The 16,227-nt window shown below is 38.2% G+C and overlaps 1 protein-coding gene across 6 annotated transcripts in view; it reads left to right on the forward strand.

Annotated features, from left to right (window-relative positions):
- Positions 1-16,227, forward strand: part of pknox2 (pbx/knotted 1 homeobox 2) — an 82,018-nt gene that overhangs the window by 3,271 nt on the left and 62,520 nt on the right. For all 6 annotated transcript variants that reach the window (XM_053686895.1, XM_053686892.1, XM_053686894.1 and 3 more), the window contains exon 2: positions 13,461-13,533. The gene's annotated coding sequence lies outside the window, so the exon portion shown is untranslated. The remainder of the gene's footprint in view (positions 1-13,460; positions 13,534-16,227) is intronic.

A 16,227-nucleotide genomic window follows, 5' to 3' on the forward strand; every position in this document is an offset into this window, starting at 1 on the left:
TGTTTTTATACTATTAACTTGTTTTATGAACTTTGCAGAAAGTAAATGCTTCCTGTGCAAATGCATTGCCTTATATAGAATGTTAATTATCATTTACTGAGACTAACTTTAAGTCCATATAAATGGATGAATGCACATTGAATTTTCAAAAGTAGTTCATTCCAAATGTATTTCTCTCAAGATTCCAGCATAAGGAATTATCAATCCTCAGTCTTTCAGATGCTGTATTCTGTGCAGTCAAGGTCTTTGGCGAGTTTTGTGAGTCGATGTAAGGCTTTGCACGCGGATGTACCTGAGAACACACATCCAGGTGATTCGGATGGAGGGAGGCAGGATGCAAGGCGCATTCACTAAGCCCTGCTGATCCCAACTGCTCTCCAAGGAGTACGGGTCTGCTTTTGCTGCATGTCCAAACAACCTCGCCGCACTCTCCTCTTTCCCGACTCCAGCCTCTTGGCTGCTTGGCATAACAGTCCGGTTCTTCCCTGGGGAAATTTGAGGTGCAGGCAGATTTGCTTGATTTATGCTGGTGGAACAGCACTGCAGGTATTTAACGATCACCTATAGTGCTCACAATACCAGCCAGAGAGTTTGCACAGGCTCCTGTGTGTGCACAGGGACGAAAGGACATTACGCCATGAGCATGCATCAGAAGGATGAGAAGATATTATTTATAGCATGTGTGAAAGGCAGTAGCAGAGTGGCTTTTGGCTTTTTTCTGGATTTTGGATGTAGTTAATTAATTCTAATAGAAAAAGCCAAATCTGGTTTAACAGCTGAAATAAATAGTATTACTGTTATACCTTTATTTACTTTGTTTAGAGGTTTGAGAGAATGCGGGGAAAATGATTCAAATAAGTATGATCTAGTTGACAATTTAAGGATGATAATAATGATCATGGTGATGATGATGAGTGTTATTACAAAAAAAATCCCCTTGCAAATGGAAGAAAACCTTATTTATGAGTAAGAAATAATTACCACATAAGGATCAAAAGCAGATTTAAATTAGCAGTGGCTTATTATTCATTCTGAATTTAAAAACCCTTAACAAGACTGTAAACGTCACAATGCCTTTGTTCTTATCTCTGGTGGTATGCTGCTAATCCTAATAAGTGAATGCCTAGCTGGGAGAAACAGGCCTCATCTAAAAAAAATAAATGCTGAATTTATTATACTTTTAAGCAGCTGCTGAGCAGGCAAAATATCTAATCCGAATTCATCTGCAGATCAAAAAGATGAAAATACCAGCTGAGAGAAAATACCGGCTTTCTAGCTTTTTGTTTATCTCAAAATATATAACTATGTGTGAATATGTATAATAATAATAATAATAATAATAATAATAATAATAATAATAATAATAATAAAGCTTAGTGTGGAGAGGTATGGTTAATATTTGCTCAAATAGACTGAATGTGTGGAGAGCTGTTCTCATGTATTCTATACCTTTCTTCCATTTGTGTGATATGGACTCAGACAGAAGACAGACTTTTGGATTTATCTACTGCTTTTCTCACTTTGTTTTTGATAATGCCTTGGGAATCTTTTCTTTTGCGTCTCAGGAAGCCAGTTCTCAGGAAGCTAGCTTTTGTTTGAGCTGCCCTGAATTCCCATCTATTACTGTAAAACCCATCTTGAGTAAGAGTGCCATCGCTCTTAGGCCCTGCTGGAATGACATTCTTCGAGAAAGCCTTGTTTTTCTCGGTTTCACACTTCCCTTTTCGCCACCCTGAGTGGTCGGACACAGACTGCCATTGATTTGGAGCGCCTGATTTTAGTCGGCCCTTGCACATTTTGTTGTATCTGTCTCTTTCCACCCCTGCAGATCTTCTGTCTGAGAATCTTTTGTTGTTCTCTGTAAGAAGCCCAGACATCTCAACCATCTTTTTTTCTTCTTATTCAACTGCAGAGCCATTTAAAGGCATTGATTGCTAGCTGTATGCCTTCAAAACCTCCTCATAATAGCATTACTCCGAGGCAGCATCACTTAACAGCACGGATAGAATTCTTTCCTGTGTTAATGTACTGGCATGTGTTTTTTTTTTTTTCTTATATGGAACATAAGTGACTATTGAATGAGCTCCCAATCACTTACTTTAAGAGCACTGTTACCTTCAGTCCAAATAAATGGATGTGCATTTTATTTGCTAAGTGGTGTGTTTTTCCCTGTTTTACTAGCCTGTTATACACCAAATACTTTATCCTTCTGATATAAAGCAACAGCATGGCCTCGTCCCAGGGAGACTGTAAAGCTCATGGCTTTCCTCTGGCTTCAACATAATACGTGATTTACAGCATGCACAAAGTTCAGCGTCTGAAAAATCCGACTCCGCTTTACTTTAGAACTCGTGCCAGGGATTCCTTGTGCCAGACTTTGTAGAAATCGTTGACAGATTTAGCACGAATAACCTCCAAGCTGGTGGTTTATAAGCAGGTAGTAAATGATGTGGATCCGTTTACCTTACTCCTTGCCGAGGCCTTAACTTCTGTTGCTTATTTCTGTGGTTCTGGAAACTTTGTTCTGGTTTGTTGTTCATTCCTGCCTGCAAAACTTGGAGCAGAATAAAATTCAAGACCTGCAGCATGAAATATCTATTAAACAGAGCAGGCTAACTTTGAATCCAAGTAAAATTACTTAAACCTACCTTGAGAATTTTCTATATATCTGCTTAAATATGACCTAAAACATTAGATTTTCACACCAGTCCTAAAAGTAGACAAAGAGAACCAACATCCCAAAGCTGATGCTGTTCTGTACTGAGGAATGGGCTAAAATTCCTCCAAGCCGATCAACAGTTACCGGAAACTTTTGGTTGCAGTTATTGCTGCACAGGGAGTCACCGGACACCAGATACTGAAAGCAAAGGTTCACAAACTTTTGCCACTCACATATGTGTAAAATTGGATCATTTTCCTCAATAAATATGTGACCAAGTATAATGTCTTTGTCTAATATCTTTGTTTAACTGAGTTCTCTTCATCTACTTTTAGGACTTGTGTGAAAATCTGATGTTGTTTTAGGTCATATTTATGCAGAAATATAGAAAATTATGAAGGGTTCACAAACTTTCAAGAATCACTGTACACGGAATGAAGTTATATATTGGTTACAATTACAGTAAACAGTTCCACGCTCATTCATTTTCCATTCAACAAAACATACAAGGTTTATATTCAGTTTGAATTTCAGTGTGTAATTCTCAATCACATAAGACAAATTATTTATATTATTGTTTTTTTTAATACACAACGTATAGATGGCTTTTTTTAGTCACATTAAACAGATCATTTTTGAGCATGTAACAAAAATGAACAATGTGACAACAAATTGCTTTTCATTATTCTCATATATGGCTTTGCTTATACATGGATCTTTTTGAGAGTTGATAACTCTCATAACACATAAAGAAGTGAGATAGTTGTTTAGTGTGAATGTGTTGCTTGTGACTTGAGTCACATTTTTAGTGCTTTTAACAACAGAGGTTTTCACACTGACTGGATCGTCGCCAACACACTGGGCTTTCTCGCTATGTGAAAACAATACGTATAATCTCATTTTGCCTCTGATTTAAGACGATGTTCTGTTTGAGGCCTCAGAAACATACTTTTGGTTTTCTAAATGATTGAAAACCAAACTTCGAGGCATTGAGGTGTCTCTTTCCTTTCAACAATAGCACTGCAGATTGGCGCACAGCATGACCTGAGGCTTTTGTTACAGAAGTTTTGAAGCCTTCTTGGATTCATTAAATATTATCTCCATTTTGATGTTGCTCTCATGCTATCATGAAACACATTTTGACAGTGGTCCAGGTGTTTTTTGTTTCCATCAGAACTAATTACAGGCCGGATGGATAGCAGCTCCTCTATGACCACAGTGACTGGTGTAATCTGATAAGGAAACGAGAACTGTAGTTTAAAGCTTGGCCTAGTCAGAAAGAAACACTACTCACTGGCTACACACACACACACACACACACACACACACACACACACACACACATCTGCACATGGACAGTATCTTCATTTGAGCTTTTGTTATTTCTGTGTTAACCTTACAAAAGAGACCAATCATACATGAATTTGCCGAATATGTATTTATTATGCTATCTATTGCAGACTAGCCGTGACCCAGTAGAATAAGCGGCATAGAAAATGGATGGAGGGATGATTGCAGACTAAGAGACTGCTATTTATGGACACAAATGACCCTCTTGTGAATAAAATGCATGTGCATGTGTGTGTGTTTGTGTACTTTAAAGCAAGTTGGTACACTGAATGTTATTACATTGATTCCCTCATACAATAAACAAGGTGACCATGCTGTGATAGTTTTGCTACATTTTTTCATGCAATCTGGTGTTTTGATTCTCTTTATCCTCCACAATCAATAATTTTGAAATCGATGTGACAGATCAGCAGTAACTACTGGAACGTTCTTGGCAGGATTCAATGTTAGAACCAACAGATCACCTGGCATTCAACGCTTATGGTGGCCTCAAGAATAGCTTCATAATGCTGCCCTTCAGACAGCTCTGATGACAAGTCAGGGGCTAAAAGTGAAAAATAAACAGCTGCAGGCGCACAGCTTGGGGTAAATGTGGACATGGCCCACAGCCATGTCCAGGGTAGCATGACACTGAGAGCGAAAAAAAAGGAGGACAAGAGACCTCTTTGCCAGCCTCTGGTGTGCCAGGCGTGCCAGCAAAGTCTTGGTGTTGGCCCAGGTCATCTCGCTTCAGTATGGTTGGAAAAAAAAAAAAAACAGGCGACGGATATTGGCTGGAAGGTGGCAGCAATGCTGTAAAAGGCTTGCACCTGCCTCCTAAGGAGTGGAGTGGTGCTGTGGGGTTTCTGAAACAGTGCTAGCACCACTCTTCTGAGGTATTTATAAACAGCCCTGGACATTTAATACAGTCAATCACATCTCGCGTCTCGCCTTTCAGTCTTTGCAGCCAAAAACACAGCTGGGCTGAGTGAACGAGGAAAGAGTTAACCTTTCCCTTTCTGCTTTGAAACAAGGCCGGAAAAACAGGGTGAAAGGTCAGACTGAATTGAGATACTGCGGCGGAATTCCTCACTGTTCCTCTGAACCGAAGTAGAGCTGCCGCACTTCATACTGTTATTTGGGTGAACACATTGACGCCTCCTGGTACAGCTGTAATGACTTTTCTCATATGGAAATCAAAACCTGCAAATAAAAAAAAGGAAATATTGTTAAATGTATGTGTGTGTGCATAAATGAATGTGTCTATGTGTCCCCATGCATATCCGTGTCCTTTTCTTTACCTGCATTTGGGTTTTTTGCATGCATATACATTCCCTGTCCACTTTACTAGAAACACCTATTTACCTGCACTTAAATAGATAACCTGTGATTATCCAGTCAACTACACAGCAGCAATGTATTGTGTTTCTGCCAGATGATTGGTTGCTTGGATAATTGCATGAATGAGCAGGTGTACAGGTGTATTCTATTAAAGTGAACAGTCAGTGTAGCTCTATGCATAGGTCTTTGGTTGTTATTGGATTTGTCCAACTTAACCTATACAACAGTACTTGTTTCTATGTGGTTGTGATTGTGTCCCCAGTTTGCGTGAACCTCTATGTGTGTCTTGTTTTTCCTCTGTGTGTGTTTATGTGTTGACACTAGAAGTATGCGTTTCTGTGTGCCTCAGTGTGTGGGTTGGTGTCATTGGCTGTGCCTGGGTATGTAAGTATGCATGTCCGTGTTTATGTGAGGATCCATTATGGCTGTCAGAATTTCACTGTTCGAATACCATAAAATTTTCATTGCTTAACAATTCGCATTAGACACATACTGGAGTCCCTTTTTTTCTGTGGCTGAATCTCAAATGGTGCATTTTTAAGCATATAGTGCATGATATACTAAACTATTCAAAGAAAATAGTCAAAAGACTGGAAGCTGGGGTGCTAGGATGAAACCTCTAAATTACAGTAATTTATCATGTGGAAAATTGACAGAGATAAACCGTAAAAAAATATCACAGTGATTAACCTTCTGGAAAAAATGACAATTACTATTATTTTTTAATAATTCACCAGGTGGTAAACTGACCTAGATAAACCATAAAATATTACGGTAAGCAACCTTTTGGAAAAACTGACAATTGCTTTAATTTCACAGTAATTTACTTTTTTTTTAAATAAAGTTTTTGAATTCTCATTGTATCAATTATTATTGTAATAAAATGGGAAAAATACTGTGTTTATAAGTAATACGAGTAATTAAACCTTCAGGGAAAAAAAAGAAAATTACTGTTATTTTAGAGTAATTTTGATTTTAACTGTCATTTTATCTATATTATTTGGTAGTTTTTACATTTTAAATAAAAGAAACCTAAAAAAATATGCCTAAAGATAACAAATTTGTGAAGAAATTTCTATGTAAATAAGTTACAGTGTGAATACAGTTTTACAGTATGAATCATGTATGCATTAAACGAATTTCACATTAATCATTTATATTTTAAATTATTGACAATATGTACTGTATATTGTATATATAACATTTCAAATGTGAAATTCTCAATGATAATCACACATACGCTTTATAGTATTCTTTTAATGGCAAGTACTAGTTATTTTAATAGCACTAGCACTTGTGCATAGAACCCTAAAAAGTTCCAGCACTACATGCGTGCATGTCTAACAATACATTATAACTCATGCCTAAGAAAATTAAAATATAAAACGATCTCATACAGGTATTTTTTTAACATTATAAGGGAAAAAAGACACTACTACAATACTATTGTCTCAATGTAACAAATGAAATAAATGAAATACACTGAGGCGACGGATACTGTGCATACAGAACTTAACAACTTAAAACAACAGGACTAATGCAAACTAACATGCAAGACAACTAAACACAAAACTGTAATATACACAAGCATTAACTAGACACGGATGATAAGGATAACAGCTAAGGAAGGCAAAAAACCTAATGAAAATAAATGGAAGCGAGGGAAATGAAACCAAAACAAAAACAGAAGCACATGGTATCAGAACTCCTGGGAAGCGTGTATTGTAGGGGACGTATTGCAGTGGATGGACATATTGGATTGCACTAGAGGTGTACGTTTTTTTTGTTTGATTTCTTTTAAATCCAACTCCTGTTTGTTCCTGAAGGAATTCTGACCAATCCCACTTTCTTGGTTATTTCTTTCCCATCTAGCTGGCCACAGTATTTTCTAATGAACTTATCTGGATCTATTTCATAACCCGGGCCAGTGTAAAGCATTTACTGAATATGAATACATGAACACAAGCAATCCACCGCATCCAATACATCCCCATGTTAATGAACATGGCCTTTCACTGTCTCACAAGCTTTATGTCTAACTGATGCATAAGAATCCCACAACTTATTCTTGGATCCTGCAGTAGCCCAGTCCTTATGAACACCTGCTAAGTTTACTCTCCTCTCATTTACATTTACATTTATGGCATTTGGCAGATACCCATATGCAGAGCAACTTACATTAATCTCATTTATGTGTTTTTTTTAAATATTTTTTTTATGCAACTGAGCAGTTGAGGGTTACAGGCCTTGCTCAAGGGCCCAGAAGGTGTTGGGCCGTTTGTTACAGCTTTGGTGGTGTTGGGATTTGAACTTTTGTTTGGTAGTCCAATATTTTTTACCACTGCCTCTCCATCCTAGTCTGCCAAACTTTCAGTGAGCAAAAATTTCATAGAAGTTTGCTTCTTGTTTTTACTGGACATTGTTTACCTTGTCAATTAATCTTTTGAATTATATATATAAAAAAAAATTATAAATAAAATGTGGCACTCATATTTACTGACATAAGATATTTGAAGCCCAATGATTCGGAAGAAAAGTACATAAATATCTAATAGTTCATCTATTTGTCTATGTTTACTCCAAATGGCAATAGAATACAGAAAAGATAATAATAATAATAATAATAATAATAATAATAATAATAATAATACCTTGACAGAGTTATTTGTAGCCAAGTAATTATTATGTGCCACTAAAATGGAATATCTGGCCAAAAGGAACAAATTATCTAAATCATTTATTGCCATCAGAAATGTGAGAAAGTGAACTCCCACACAGCAGTTAGCTCAGATGGAGAAAATGCAGATACTTGTGCAAGTTAAACATTCATATTATAGCAGTGGTGAAAGAGCTGAGAAAATGTGATGTTTTATTCTCTAACAAACAGCCAACAAAACAATTATTATTTGCATTAATCAGATTTAATCAGATGTGTCTCTAGTACAAGCTAGACAAAATTAGCAAGCTAACCAACAAGCTAATGTAACTAGCTAGTGTTGAGTCCAAACAAAGTAATATTTGAGAAAAAGCCAACCTGTCTTGTGGAAACAACCTTTCTGGCCTGCAGAGTTTGTTATGATGAGTACAAAACAAGTTTACATGTGTGTGTAATGACTTTAATGTACGTTTTATGATTCTAAAACCCTCAAGTCACCATTTAAACTAATTAAAACAAGAGGTTTATTAATAAATGTTAAGCATTTTCATATGCAAGTCTTATTTTTAGCACTGCGTATTTTAAGTGACCAATAGATATTTTAAAATTACAGCCAGAAGCCAATAATTTAAAGGCTAGTGGTTAATTGAAAGATTTTCCATGTCAGATTTTGTTGGGTTTTTTTTCTGTAAATTTACAGAATATTATACCCTATGTTGTGAGCCTATATAGTGAAAGCCAATGGGATATGGCCTGTGGTTGGAGGGGATTTAGAAGAACATTCCTGCTTGAAGACTGGGTTAATATGGTGGAGTTTTACATTAATCTGAGATCTCATAAACATGTATACATAGAAGACATTACAAAACGTTAGGGTAGGTATATAAATAAAATAAATTAAAAAAAAAACTGATCTTAAAAATACACATTGATATGTAAATGCATTCAAATACAACATATTTTAAGTAAATAAAGTTTGAATTTAACAGCCTTTACACTGTGTGTTTTGTTATGTGTGTCATTTTTGTGTGTATGTTTGTTTTCACATACTGCATGTTTGTGCATACCTAGGGATATGTGTATACACTATATGTATGCATATGTGTTTCTGTGACTATATGTCAGTTTCGGTGTGTGTGGGCTGTAAGAGGCTGCTGGAATGACGGGGAACCTGACGAAAGCTCAGAGGCGCTTTCTCTCCCACATGGCTGCTCTCATTCCTGCAATCCCAGGACAGGAAGCTGGGAGAGCAGCAGGGATCAGGGAGAGTGGGCCAAGGGCCAGGACACTCCTCTGCCTGGGGAAGTAAAAGAGCATATGAGCTCTCTGCTGGGGATTCCATACACAAGAGAGATGGGCTTCACTGCATCCTGTTTTAGTCTCACTCGATTTGGCACAAAGGAATCCAACAGCCCATCTCTTGTTTGTACTGGCCAAGAGTTTAATCCATGATGTAACCTAAGAAACAGTGGCTACAGTTCTAGATATGAATCAACATTTGTTAATGTTGATGATGGAGCTTATATCTTCAAATAATTTTCACTGGCTATAGACATAGCCAACACTATTTAGGGAACACTGCATAGGAAGTTTTCTTTAAATCAATTTACTTTCATTATTTAATAAGTAATACATAAGATATTAAATAACACATGGCGTTAAGCAGTGATGTAGGAGAGTTAAACAAGTCAGGAGTGTATTATATTTTAGATTTCATCAAAGTGACAGCTTTGCAAATTTTTGGCTTTCTCTCAACTACTGTAGCATCATGAGGGAGCCTTTACTTCTTCCCTGATTTTCCCAAGTTCTATATAACAACTACTTGTTTGGAGGCATTTCAACATTATACGTGTATTTTAAAAAATATATATTTAAATATAGCCTTTAAATTTAAATCTTTTTTAGGTTCATGAAAAATGTGAATTCAATTATAGGTGTCCGCACATTTTGCTGTTACAGTATATAAGCTTGATTTCACAGTCTTGTTGCTTTGCTTTGAGATATTTTTAGCTGTAAAATACTTTTCCTGTTTGGATTTGAGTTTTCTATGGTAGAGGATACTGGAACAAGCTATGAGTTATATAGAATAACAGGATAACGCTTTGTCCGTAGAGAGTATACTGATAAAAGTGCACTTTGCTTGTACTGCTACAGGCACACTGTGTGTGTGTGTGGTGTTTTGATTTGTGTGCCTTGTGTTGTGTCTAATGCAGCTGCATGTGTCAGCTGCCCCCCTGGTTTAATGTGAAGTTTAGGCTCTTCATGACGCCAAGTCAGATCCCGTTACACTAGTGGGAATACCTGCTATTGTGCTCCAAATCCCCCTCTAAATCCCAGGAATTCTGCCTTCCTTTCCTTAAATTGTCTCGCTTGTGCCTCTCTTAACTTCTGTGACCACAAGGGTTATTAAAATGGAGCTTAAAGAGAGTGGGTTTGATAGTTATTCTTATCGCTAATATCTAAGCATTAATATAAGTATTTGCTGATTGCTTTCTTTGTACATTTGTTAGAGCTTTTAATAGTTTACATCTCAATAGAGACAATCCCTATCCCACTTCATTTCCCTGCTAGTTTGGGATGTTTTCCGTAATGCTTTGATTTAAAGTTCAGTAGTTAACTATTGATGAGCAAGTCATACTTAGCTTACTAATTAAAGATTGCTTCAAAATCTCCTAATATATTATTCAGCATTAGTCAATAAATTAATTAGAAAGTAATTTTAATTGCTTTTAATATTCAACTCCAGTCCAGCTTTAGTAAGATTCCAGTGTTGGGAGCGGAGGAAGCTTGAAGCAGTACAGTGCACTGGGTTTCTACGCCTGCAGTGGAGGTCTAAAAATTCATGTGTTAGTGAATAAAACGGAAAAGGTTTAAAAAAAAAAAAAAAAACAACCTTTCATGTGTTTTAAAATTTAGGTAATTTATAATGACTATTTATTAATCAGTAATTAATTTGTTATTAATCTTTAATCGTAAACAGTTTCTTAATGACCCTTACATTAAAGCTTTAAGCTTTAAAGCTTTAAGATTTTGTTGAAAACCAATAGGGTTCGATGAGTTGTAGACTCAAAAGTATTCATCTCCTAATCTAAACAATAGTCAAAAAATTATGATGGGTAGAATTAGAAGCATTGGGAAACTGGGAAAACTTGTACATAGTTCCATTGTTTTTTTGGGGCTTCTTTCAATCTTCCACTGACATTATTGGCCCAGCAAATGATTTCCACCCCTCTTTATGCTATGCATAACAGATTTTCTGAGAATTGTTTTTAGCCTGAATGCACATTGGACATTTGTTTGGAGTAACACAGCAAAACAAGTCAAGCCTGGTTTAACTAAACTACAGTTTGCCGACTGCTTTTTCAATAAGTCATTTGAAATTGAAAACCGTTAGAGATATGTTACTTTTTCTCACCTGTTGTCTGACAAATCTCTTTTGCTGGAAATCTCTTTTTGCTACCGTTTGGATTCTCAGCTGTTATGGACTGTTTTTGAGTGGTGGACTGTTTCTGAGTAGAAGAGTAGTGAGTAGTGGAGTAGTGGGGTCAGTGATAGATCAGTGGTTAAGATGTCGGACTACCGATCGGAAGGTCGTGAGTCCCTTGAAGGTCGTGAGGCCCTTGAGCATGGCCCTTAACTCTTGCTCAGTTGCATAAATGAGATGAATGTAAGTCGCTCTGGATAAGGGTGTCTGCCAAATGCCATGAATGTAAATGGACTGTTTGAAAGACTGAGTAGTCAATCCTAGCACAGGCAGTGGGAATAATTTTAGTGTAGAAAGTGGGATTATTTTGGAAGATGGTGCTGAAGTGCCTATGTGTATGTATGTTTCAACAATGGAAGCCAGTCAAGCAGTCAGTCAATGACCAAAAATGTCTTCCAGACAGCCTGCTCGGCGGTCCCTTAAAAAATAAATCAGGCATTCCAATCTTCCCCTGGAGAAATACAAGTTTCCTTTATATCATGTATTTCTAATTATGCTATAACAATGCAATCGACTTTATTAGAAGAGAGATGTTAACGCGTTATGCATCATTTTTGCCATTGTCATGGTAACAGGAAGCTGAAAACCTTGGCAACAGCTGTTGTTGTCACAGCCTTTGAACAGCTCGGGGGCTATTGTTGGCAAGGCATTGTGGGAAATAACCATGTTCACTAGTCCATGCCTTTTTTTATAGCTGAACCGGAGATTTTTTTGGATTTGGTAGCTCAGGCATTGTGTAACAACCAACAACATGCACTGCGATAGAACGGGTTGGCACTGAAAAGAATCAGTATCCTATTATTCCTTATATTCTTTTCTGTGATTGGAAACAGCAGTGAAACAACAATGTTTCATTTCTGTAGAGAGAACATCGGTGCAGAAAGACACGAAGGTAGTGGAGAGAGTTTGTGAAAATAGGGGGGGAAATCCTGTGTTCCATGACTGTACTGGGAATATATGAAAACTGAATATTAGACTGGGGTCAAAACAATGTCTGATAAACATCAAGCTTTGTGCATTAGAGAAGAAGGAAAACCCATACATGTGGTCTCTATGCATTAGAGTGACCAGAGTGGATGACCCACTAAACCTTCACTCCGTCTGTGTTAGACTTCATAACTGTGTGTTGGTGGTGTGGTAGCCAAAATCTTGATTTTCAATGAGCAGTGGAGAATGAAACACATTTTTGCCAGGTTTTTGGGAGTAGCGGAGGGTACCATGACCATTCATGGTGTTTGCATATGCTTATGTGTCTGCATGCTTGAACATATGTGCGTCTGACAACCATTCCGTGTGGTACCCTGTATGTTTGCATATGCATATCTGCTTAAACATGTGTGTGTGTGTGTGTGTGTGTGTGTGTGTGTGTGTGTGTATAAAGGGCCTGGTTGTTTGTGGAGGGGCCCAGTGCTCTGGCTGCCTGTGTGGGCGGTTGTGTGTGTCTGCTTCAGCAGGAATGCTAATGCTTCCTCTGAGGTTAGTGATTACCCCTCCTGCCCCCGGGGGGAGCCACTGTGCACTCCTTGCCTTAATTCACTTTGACGTCAACAGGAAGTTGAGCAACATCTCAGGGGGGAAATAGAGGTGGGCAATGGGCTGATAGGCTACGCTGGCCATTTGGAGGCTTGGTGTCTCAGGGAGTCTGCAGGAGGGATTAGTCAGCTCTAAAATGTTTTCTTTGTAGTTTGGGGGAAACCTGAGCAGGTTTCTCTACAGACCTTCTAGTCTCCATGAAAGAAGGGGGGATGGTGGTGTGTGGGATGTATATATGTGAAATTCCTCCTTTCCAACACCATCTCCATCTTTGTGTTCCCCTTTTTCTCACACACAGTCCCTATTGAACCCTTATACACATACCTCATACCTACTTACCTACAGCTTTACCTTTTGCAACTCAAGATTGTTTAACCTAATTAAAAATGTATATAATAATCAACCAAGATGATTAGTTTAGTTATTTGACTCGACTGCTTTGTCTTTTTATGTTGCAGACTAGGACTTGTGTGTACCCGGCCGGAGCTCACTGGAACATTTCAATGCTCTAATGCTGAGGACAAAAGAATTGTAAGTTTGTTTAGTAACATTTTTTAAAAATCCGTTCTCCTACAGTACTTACACACCCCACATTTGTTCTATATAAGACAGTCAATACATAAAGATAAGATCTGCTGTGTGACATTTGGAACCACATTTAGTACATAGTAAAACTGTTTACACTGTAAGACTGACATCACAGTCAGTAAATTGAGTTTCTTTGCAACATTTGATCTTAACACCAGGCCAAAGGTTTACCTTAGACTTGCTGATGACGTAAGCGTCTTGGATCACATTTACAATGTAAATTTCTGATCCTGTCATCATAATATCTCTCCTTGAGAATTGCTGTGCTATTCCTTGCTGTTTTAGTGGCAATTGGGCTTTGATAGATGATCAGCAAATTTCAGTTTGAGTGCTTGCTGTTCTTTTCCAATCACTCCAGCTGGGTTGCTTAAGCGTTTATTTCCTCACTTTAATGGCACTTTCGTATGCAGCGTTCTTATAGAATGCAAATTCGTTCAGAAACACAATTTGGTGTCTTTAATGGTGCGGCGGCTTAGGATGCAATTGCGTGTGTTGTGGATGAGAGAGGCCAGGGATGGAGGCGGTTGGAGGTTGGAGGGATAAGTGTGTGTTTGTGTGTGTGTGTGTGTGTGTGTGTGTGTGTGTGTGTGTGTGATGGCACACTGCAACAAGGTTAACTCTCTGCTTTTTAGAGGGGGTAAAAGACAGGCAAGGCTCTTTAATTGAGTGTGAAAGCAGCTGGGTGTTCGGAGCCATTTCCCCCTCAACAGCAGAGAAGCGACTGTCTCAATATCCTCTCGGCTCTAATCGCTCTCTCAGTGCCACCCCTCCCTCCACCTCTCCCCAGTCTTCCCGATTTCTCTCTCTCCCCGAGCCCTGCGCCCTGCTGAGGATTGTTTTACGCTTAATTTTGTTAAACCTAACGAGATTTTGCTAATTAAATCTCCCCTGGCTGGAAATCTCTTGCTCCTGTCGGGAGAAGTGATTGTTTGTAGATCTTTTTAGACAAATAAACATTTTCATCATGAAGGCATGGGGAGAGGGAAACAGAAAGCTGGTTTAAATGTCACTCGCTTTAATAGCACGCAGAGGCTTTAAACTGTTGGATTTGGCACCACTGTTTCTATTCTTTAATACTTTTTTATGTTTTTGATGACTTCCAAGTTTCACTTGTCTTTGTAATATTACAACAATAAATAGTATTGAAGCATTCTAAACTTTATTTATGGATAAGGAAAATATGGATGGATGAGACATACCAATTCAATTCAGTTTTATTTGTATAGTGCTCTTAACAATAGACATTGCCACAAAGCATCTTTATATAAATATATAAATTCAGGATATACATTTTTCATTTCTATAGTTATCATTAATGAGCAAGCCAGAGGTGACAATGGCAAGGAAAAAACTCCTTCAGACAATATGAGGAAGAAAGTTTGTTTTGTCTTTCAACCATTATCAACTTTTCACTGATGGAAACCCGAGTGAAAAACTGTTCATGGCAATTGCAGTCCTTAAGCTATCATAGCAAGTAGTCCTAAGGCATCAAAGCATGGTTTCTAAGTGGTACCTTCCATAGTAATCTAATTGATCTTTAGGCTGTCCACGTGGGGCCATCCTCAGCAACAGTGAGTGGATTCCAAGTGATGAGAATTCCTACCAGAATTAGGGCATCAGTATGAATCAGGCAGGTTTGGAGAGCAGAAGGGGTCATCACTGGTATCTCAGGAGTAGCATGTGTAGCTTTACAGCAAGAGAGAGAGAGAGAGAGAGACAGAGACAGAGAAAGAGAGAGGGAGAGAGAGCAAACTTGCAGCCATCCATATGATTGTATGGTACATTTGGAGATCTGTGATAGTTTTGTGTGATAAGGAGCCCTTTAAGAAATCAAGAAGTTTGGAAAATTGTGAATGCTTTTTCAGATCCAGGGAGAACTAAGATAACAATTGCTTGCTGAAGAGGCCATATTGTCATTTATATAGGTATATGAATATGTATGGGTGTAGTTGAGCTCCATGTGTGTTGTGTTGTGTGGGGAAGTGATGCTGAGTGGGTCTGCACCATTATGCTTGCCAAATAAGAGGCCTTCAAAAAGTATTGTTGATGGCAGTCACTGGGCTGCTATTATAGATGCCCCTTGAGGCTCTCTTATTGTGGGACTCCACCTTCTGTTTTCCATTCGGACTTAGGGTAACTAGTGCCAAGGCGCCTTTCCTCCCTCTTTCTCTCTCTCTCTCTCACACACACACACACACATGGATAACCCCTACTAATCCTGCTCCCCAATATACACACAAACACACTCACACACACCTTGGCAGTACCCTGTGCCTGACTGTTGGGCAGGGTGCCCAGTCTCTTGTGAAAGGTGCCCTCTGATTCTGCCCTCTCTGATCAGGTTTCTGCCACCTGTTGCCCCCAACTGGGAGGGGTGAGGTGTCCGCTGAGATGCCCTGGCATCTGGCACCATTAGACTATACACAACACTCCGAATACCACTTGGGACTCACTATTCAACCCTTTGCTTTTATAAGGTTTCCAGTGTTTCCAGAGTTTTGCCAGTGTTTCTTTCACACAGAAGATGTCTGGTATATTGCCAGGCTGGGTCCTGTATCCATTTCAATGCTAATCAGATCTATTAAAGTGAAATCAATGTATGCTGCATGAACCGTATATTAATATGTACTTTTAGAA

The sequence above is a fragment of the Ictalurus punctatus genome, chromosome 16 (assembly GCF_001660625.3).
Source record: "Ictalurus punctatus breed USDA103 chromosome 16, Coco_2.0, whole genome shotgun sequence".
NCBI lineage: Eukaryota > Metazoa > Chordata > Actinopteri > Siluriformes > Ictaluridae > Ictalurus > Ictalurus punctatus.